Source organism: Podarcis tiliguerta (assembly GCF_965153285.1).
Source record: "Podarcis tiliguerta genome assembly, chromosome: 11".
Lineage (NCBI taxonomy): Eukaryota > Metazoa > Chordata > Lepidosauria > Squamata > Lacertidae > Podarcis > Podarcis tiliguerta.
The window spans coordinates 18,260,456-18,268,703 of NC_139544.1; the positions used below are offsets into that span (position 1 = coordinate 18,260,456).

Consider the following 8,248-nt stretch of genomic DNA (forward strand, 5'->3'; position numbering starts at 1 on the left):
AACTATCTTTCCATTGAGGTCAAACAGGCCCTCTCCCATGCCTTGAGGTTTTTTTTTTAAAAAAACAAAAAATTCTGGCAAACATCTTACTTGAATTCTGATAGTTCTGATAGTTTATAGTTCTGATTTTTATATTTTGTACTGAGTTATTTGCACTCTGTTTAGAGGCAATTCTAATTAGGTGGTATATAAATAAAATAATAAATAATAAACCTCTCCCGTTGAAAGTATAGGATTCAAAGCACGATCCTACCCCTGAAATGTTGGCTGGAGACCATCAGATCCTAAAGATCAGCAGGCATTATAGATCTATACATAAAAACCATCTTCTTTCTACCATGCTTCAGGTTCCATCCAGAAAAGGTAAGATGCACATAAGTCCTGCTGAAATAAAGAGGTTAATATCTGATCATTTAATGAAGACCCATGACTTCAATGAGATTTAAATATTAATTATCTTTTTTTATAAAAAGGTAAAGGTAAAGGACCCCTGACAGTTAAGTCCAGTCGTGAACGACTCTGGGGTTGTGGCGTTCATCTCAGTTGGCCAAGGGAGCTGACATTTGTCCGCAGACAGTTTTTCCAGGTCACATGGCCAGCATGACTGAGCCGCTTCTGGCGAAACCAGAGCAGCGCACGGAAACGCCATTTACCTTCCTGCTGGAGTGGTACATATTTATCTACTCGCACTTTGACGTGCTTTTTGACTATTTTTTAAAGATGAGGTTAAAAGATAGCTGAAAGAAGCCCAGTTCAGAGCAATGAGCTTAGTCTGGATCACTACATTGTGGATTAAAGCCAAATTATAGCTGGGTGGGGAGGAAGCATAAAGGTAAAGGTAAAGTCCAGTCACAGACAGCTCTGGGGTTGTGGTGTTCATCTCACTTTACAGGCCGATGGAGCCGGCATTTGTCCGCAGACAGTTTTTGCGGGTCATGTGGCCAGCATGACTAAGCTGCTTCTGGAGAAACCGGAGCAGCGCACAGAAACACCGTTTACCTTTCCGCCACAGTGGTACCTATTTATCTACTTGCACTTTGACGTGCTTTTGAACTGCAAGGTCAGCAGGAGCTGGAACAGAGCAATGGGAGCTCACACCATCGCTGGGATTCAAATCGCCTACCTTCTGATCGGCAAGCCCAAGGTGTTCAGTGGTTTAGACCACAGCTCCACCCGTGTCCCAAATAAACAAGCACACAATCACTGATAGGTCCACCTGCCATTGTGAAGCTCAAAGCAATGCAGATATTGCCTCCCCAGCTGTTGCCATTGGCTGTGGGTTTCTTGTGATGTCACAAAAGCACTTGGCTTAGAAGCTGGTGGACGTCTCATGATAGACCTAACAGTAGCTTCTGGCACAATGGGACACAGTGATGGAAACCAGAGCACACCCTTCCTGCTGCAGAGGTATCTATTTAACTGCACTGGCATGCTTTCAAACTGCTAGGTTGGCAGGAGCTGGGACAGAGCAACAGACACTCACCCCATCGCTGGGATTCAAACCACCAACCGTCCGATCGGCAAACCCAAGGGGCTCAGTGGTTTAGACAACAGCATCAGCTGCTCCCATTATTTACCTTTTACCTTTATTCTATTGTAAATTGTTCTAACTCATAAGTGGATAATCATAGAACTATAGAATCGTAGAATTGCAGAGTTGGAAGGGGCCATGAGAATAATCTATTTCAACTCCCTGCCTAACATGGGCCTCAGACCCATGACTCTGAGATTATAAGTCCTCGTGCTCTACCAGCTGAGCTATCCCATGCTGTGCAGTCATCACAGGCAGCAAGAGACAGGAAATAACTGCCACAGGGCAGAGCATTGTGGTAGACATAGCAGAGTGTGATTCTGGTGAAAATCTGCCACATCTGCCTGATGGGAATACCAGTGTGATGGGGTTCACTGAGTCAAAGTGGAGATACAGTAGCAAATCCCAGATTTATTTTCAGTCCCCTTCCCAATTATCCCTAGCACCAAATTTGCCATTTTCGTAGCTGCTGCACATTGGTTCAATGTTTTCTTTGAGGAATCCACCACTATCCCAAGGTCTCTTTCCTGCCCAGTTCCAGCCCCATCAGCGCAGATGTAATGTTAAGATTCTCTATATGTACTATTTTGCATTTAGTTACATTTAACTGTAGTTGTTCTTTTAAAGCATTGTCACACCATTTGCAGAGATTCTTTTGGAGCTTCTTAGAATAGCTTTTTCAATTTTATCAGGTATTCCTTTAATGAGGAATACCATATTAATATTAGCTCTGTAATTCACCCTGTCTGAAGTGCAGGTTTCTGAAAGGATTTCTACTGCCGTGAGTTAGATTACCCACCCCCACCCCTTTTCCTTTGCTTATGCTACCCTGGGCAGCTAGGGAAAGGGAAAGGGACCCCTGACAATTAAGTCCAGTCGCGAATGACTCTGGGGTTGCGGAGCTCATCTAGCTTTACTGGCCGAGGGAGCCAGTGTTTGTCCATAGACAGCTTCCAGGTCATGTGGACAGCATGACTGAGCCGCTTCTGGCAAAACCAGAGCAGTGCACGGAAACACCATTTACCTTCCCACCAGAGCGGTACCTATTTATCTTCTTGCATTTTTGGCGTGCTTTCAAACTGCTAGGTTAGCAGGAAGCATACAATAAACTTAACCTACAGACCAGTCCAAAATACTCGATGAACCCCATCCAAAGAAAGTCAGTTTTCAGATAGGCAACAGTATTTGAAATTCTCTAAGTAATCTTAAAGCATCCTTTTCCCTCAGCTCATTTGGTTCAAATCTAGATGAAGCACATATTAAGTAATAGTATTGATTTATTTTTACTTCTTTTTTTACAGTTTATTAGCCACCACTGTTAAGCGCTTGTCCTGCACTTGGTACTATGGTTTTCATTACTTTTATTCCCAGAAATAAAACGAAACATGGATTTGTTGTGCAAGTGTGCTGCAGTGCCATTGCTACTTACTGCAATGCACCCACTTTATTAATAAGGTATTATGAAGGTGCACTCGTATTGCATGAAGAACATCTACCCGGCTCTTTCTAAATGGGTGTCGGATCTACACAGAAGTGTGACAGTATAGACGTAACCTTGAAAAGAGGGCAATGAAAAGTAAAAGTTTATATATAATGAAAATTTTATTATTTTATAAATCTGTATACCACCCTATATACTGGTACCTCGGGTGAAGAACTTAATTCATTCTGGAGGTCCGTTCTTAACCTGAAACTATTCTTAACCTGAGGTACCACTTTAGCTAATGGGGCCTCCCGCTGCCGTCGCACCACCGGCACACGATTTCTGTTCTCATCCTAAAGCAAAGTTCTTAACCAGAGGTACTATTTCTGGGTTAGCGGAGTCTGTAACCTGAAGCATCCGTAACCCGAGGTACCACTGTACCTGCAGGTCTCAGGTCGATTACAACATAAAGACATAAAATACATAACAAAGACAGAAACAACCACCCAATAACCATCCCCCAACACATTTTAAAAGCGCACTGGAAAAGTGTATAATGAAGGCATCAGCTGAACCTCCCTGGGGAGAACATTCCACAAATGGGAAGCTACTGCAAAAAAAAGAGGCCTGTTCTCATGTTATCACCCTCTGGACCTCGTGGAGAAGGTACATGAAGAAGGGCCTCAGATAATGATCTCAAAGTCTGGGTAGGTTCATATGGAAAGAGGCAGTCCTTGAGGTATTGCAATCCTAAGCCATTTAAGGCTTTATAGATCAAAACCAGCACTTTGAATGGGGCCCAGAAACTAATTGATAGCCAATGCAGTCGGACCAGGAATGCCATAATATGCTCAAACCGTTTTGCGCCAATGAGCAACTTGGCCATTACATTCTGCACTATCTGAAGTTTCCAAACAAGCATCAATACTGATTATTTTTATATAGCATAATCTACTGTAAACACTTTTAGCCCACTGGCTTAGAAGTAAGCTCCATCAGAGTAATAAATATAAAATCTTGTCTAAAATGTATAAATTGCTGCTTGAATGGCATTTGAAGGATGAGGAGGTAAAGTTGGTTATGATACATTGGGCCAAAGATTTTGGGTATAATATACAGTTAGAAGATTGGGGAAAACTGTGGAAAGAAGGATTAAAATTTACTGCATGCAATGCCTTAAAAGAAAATGTGATGAAAATGATGTATAGATGGTATATCACCCCTGTGAAATTAGCTAAAATGTTAGTAATAAATGTTGGAAATGTAAAGAAAAAGAAGGAACATTTTATTACATGTGGTGGGAATGTAAAAAAGTGAAAAACGTCTGGGAAATGATATATAATGAGATGAAAAAAAATGTTGAAATATACATTTATTAAGAAACCAGAAGCATTTCTACTTGGCATTGTAGGTGATGATATAAAGAGAAAGGATTAGAAGTTATTTCTGTATGCAATGACAGCAGCAAGAATATTACTGGCACAAAATTGGAAGCAAGAAGAATTACCGACGAAAGAAAAATGGAGGATAAAAATGATGGACTATGCAGAATTAGATAAACTAGCAGGAAGAATTTGAAACCTGCGGGACCAGAGATTCTCAGAAGACTGGAGTAAATTTACGGACTATTTTAAAAGTAATTGTAATGAACAGATTGCTCTAGTAGGTTTGCAAGAAGTTTTGTAAGGTGAATTATTTGAAATATTGCAAAAAATACAATGAGGAGAATTATTAGTTAAAGATAATTAAAGGTAATATGAAATTAAGAAGTGCATAATAAGTGATAAGAACGGAAAATCATCAGAGGTGTTGACGGAAGTCCAAAAATGTTGTATAAGATGAGATGTTTTGTTGTATGAATGATAATTAATATGCTAAAAACTAATACAAATGTTTTTTAAAAAGGAAGTAAGCTCCATCAGAGGTAGATTTAGGTGAGTGCTACAGGTTTGGTCACACTGGGTGCAAAATTCTGCAGTGCCACTAGGGACACTGCAACTATGATTTAGAATGAAGGGGGGGTGCTGAATTTTGGCATCGCGCAGGGCACTACTGAAATTTGAGACCCCAAAGTCTGCCACTAGCACCATTGAATTCAATAGGACTTTTGAGTAGACCTGGTTCACATTGTGCTGTTAAGTCCCACAGTTTTCAAAACTTTCAATTTTGAACACAAGAAGTCTGCTACTGTGTCCCCGTTGTACCAATGGAATTAAAAGCACACACCACCTTAAAGGATAAAGGTTTGCTATTAGGCAGCAGCTAACCATGCTTTTAATTTGACAACGCACAGTGTGCAGGCTTCCTTTCTTATTATTTAGATGTTTTTCTCTTGTCATTAGAAGCCAGCAATGGACATGAATGCTTTGTATATAATTATATAGCACTTAGAGGCACCAGGAAATAAAACTCTTAGATCCTGCCAAGCCGTTAAAATGAGACTTGTAACTTGATCAGAATATGTATCAGATTTAAAACCATGATTAACTTTTATTAACAAAGTATTCAACAACACGAAATGGGACGAGATGGTCCTGGTGATATGTTCGTGTATTTTCTTTTCTGAATCACTTATTCCCTTCTCTAAAAGTAAGATGTTTGCTATCAACTCAGTAAAACACCACATTTTTCAGGGTGATTACTTTTGAATAATGACTGGGAACACGGTTCTGGATTTATCAGTCAGGTTTATAGAGAAAAGAAGTGGCAAGCACTGGGCCTGAATGCTGGCATCAGAAATGAGTAAGGATTAATCTCATAGCCTATGTCATCCTCCCATTGTTTTTTTGATTATGTCTACTGGAGTAAGGTTACCAGATTTTTTTTCAATGAATCCAGGGACACTTTTCAACTTCCTACTAAATAGATGGATTTTGTCAGGGGACTGATTTGTAAATCCGGGGACTGTCCCTGGGAAATGGGGATGTCTGTTAACCTTATACTGGAGGGGCCTGTCAGGAGTAAGCATAGACCAATGGTATGAAATATTGTGGTACCTCGGGTTAAGAACTTAATTCATTCTGGAAGTCCGTTCTTAACCTGAGGTACCACTTTAGCTAGTGGGGCCTCCCACTGCCACCGCACCTTTGTTGTGCAATTTCTGTTCTCATCTTGAAGCAATGTTCTTAACCCAAGGTATTATTTCTGGGTTAGCGGAGTCTGTAACCTGAAGCATCTGTAACCTGAAGTGTCTGTAACCCGAGGTACCACTGTAGTATGGGAAACAGCCATATTAGAAAAACTAACCAACAAACTGAAACTGACATGGGGACAAATAGAAGAAGACACCTTCACCCTGATATGGTTACGCAGCCCAGCAAGACAACAACAAGAACCCGCCAACAGCATTTAAATTAATCTGACTAACCTGATCCAAAAACACAAACACATAACCCCCACACCCAAAAACAAAGCTCACCACAGCCAATCAAAGACAACCAACCACACCCTAGACCAGGGGTCTGCAACCTTTAAGACAAAAAGAGCCACTTGGACCCGTTTCCGAAGAAAAAAAAACTGGGAGCCGCAAAACTCATCATTATAAAAATAACTTTTTTGTCACTTTTTTATTATTTCTTTGTTTGACCCCTCAGAATTACTCCTCCTCATAGAAATAAACGTTAAATTAACAAGTTACCTTTTTGTGTGTGTGTGTTCTTCACTCCCCTTCAAAACAGTGACCAGCGTACATGCCCCTTACAATGTAGAATCATAGAGTTGGAAGAGACCACAAGGGTCATCGAGTCCAAATGTAGTGGGTGGGCGGGCAGGAAGGTGACATCGGGACGGTGCATGACTAACGCACACACCGCCCCCATGTGACGTCACAGCCAGTACAGTGCCCGCCACAGTGGGGAGTGTCGGGGCGCACAATGCGCCTCCTCCCCTCGCTATTATCCGCCCCGGAGCTGCAGCAAAGGTGTAAAAGAGCCACATGCAGCTCCGGAGCCGCGGGTTGCAGACCCCTGCCCTAGACCAACCCCAACCTCTCTCACCACCAAGGAAATACAACAAGCGAATAGTAAAGGGAACCCACACAAGTGATGCTGACACATAACCCCACACATACACTAAGTAGAAGTATTGCCACCCCACTCACCACTCGCCACTCTCCTCTTTATCCCTGTTTCCCCCTTTTCTTCCTAACGTAACACTAATGTCTTGACAAATGAAACTGATCTGTAGAAAATGTAACTTGAAAAAAGAGACATTGCACATACTTTTGTAAACCAAGAAATCTTTAATAAAAATATATTTTTAAAAAAGAAATGAGTGAGGAAAACAGAAACAAAGGATGATAGTACACTGGAAGGTCCTTGCCGGCCACAAAGGAAATATTGGGTTTGGAGAGAGTTAATGTAGGATTTGTTTCAGGAGCAAATGGGAAGGTGATGATGCAAATAGAGGTACAGTTAAGGTTTAGATGATCTGAAGAGAAACCAGAGTAAGGATGAACAGTTAAGAAGTAGTGAGAACCAGAATGAGATTTAAGACATACCTGACTGTTTATTTGTGCTACAACAGCTGCAAGGATGCTGCTTGCCCAGCGACGGAAAGACGACAAGGTCCCTACCAAAACTAAACTAATGGACTGTGCAGAGATGGCAAGAATGACTGGGAAAATCAGAAACCAAGAGGATCAAAACTTCAAGAAAGAATGGGAGAAATTTATTTTATATTTGACAGACCACTGTAAACACTTGAACTCTTTGGCAGGTGTTCAATAACTCTTGTAATATTACACAGTCTTTGGATACAATGGAGGATTGAAAAATTAGGAGGACTTGCAATTGAAAAGAACCCAAGGAGGGGAAGAGCGAAGTCTAGAGATTCAGAAGAATCTCGTGTAATTTTTATTATTTGTGATTTTGAGTGTGAATGAATTTGTAAAACCAAATAAAAATCATTTTTGAGATTTAAGACATACCTTAGTGTCAGTTTCGGATTTAAATGGGTCCTTGTTTTTCTAGAAGGTTCTCCACACAATGCAATTCCTAGAGGAATGCCCATCTTTCTCAGTGTATACCATCATTCACCATGTGGTATTGCATTTTACTCTTAGATATTTGAAACTTATGGTTTCGGCTTTCTCCCCTGTGCTCCACAAAATAGCTGACACAATCAGATAATTGGAACTTCTGGTATATTTCTTTATACATGCATCTTCTTATAAAAGTAGATTTTTGCAAGGCAAGAAAATATTTACAATGTAACAGTCCCTGCTTTTCTTAGCTGCATGTCTGGATTTACTATTACAAAGCTCCAGACTTCAGATACTACTAACAGCACAAAGC

At 40.8% G+C, this 8,248-nt stretch overlaps 1 long non-coding RNA gene across 1 annotated transcript; it reads left to right on the forward strand.

Moving 5' to 3' along the window:
• LOC310660193 lies at positions 1 to 7,874 on the forward strand. The gene is made up of 2 exons (XR_014503291.1): positions 1 to 363; positions 7,479 to 7,874. It is a non-coding gene; the product is annotated as an uncharacterized lncRNA (long non-coding RNA).
• The last annotated feature ends 374 nt before the right edge of the window (positions 7,875 to 8,248 follow it).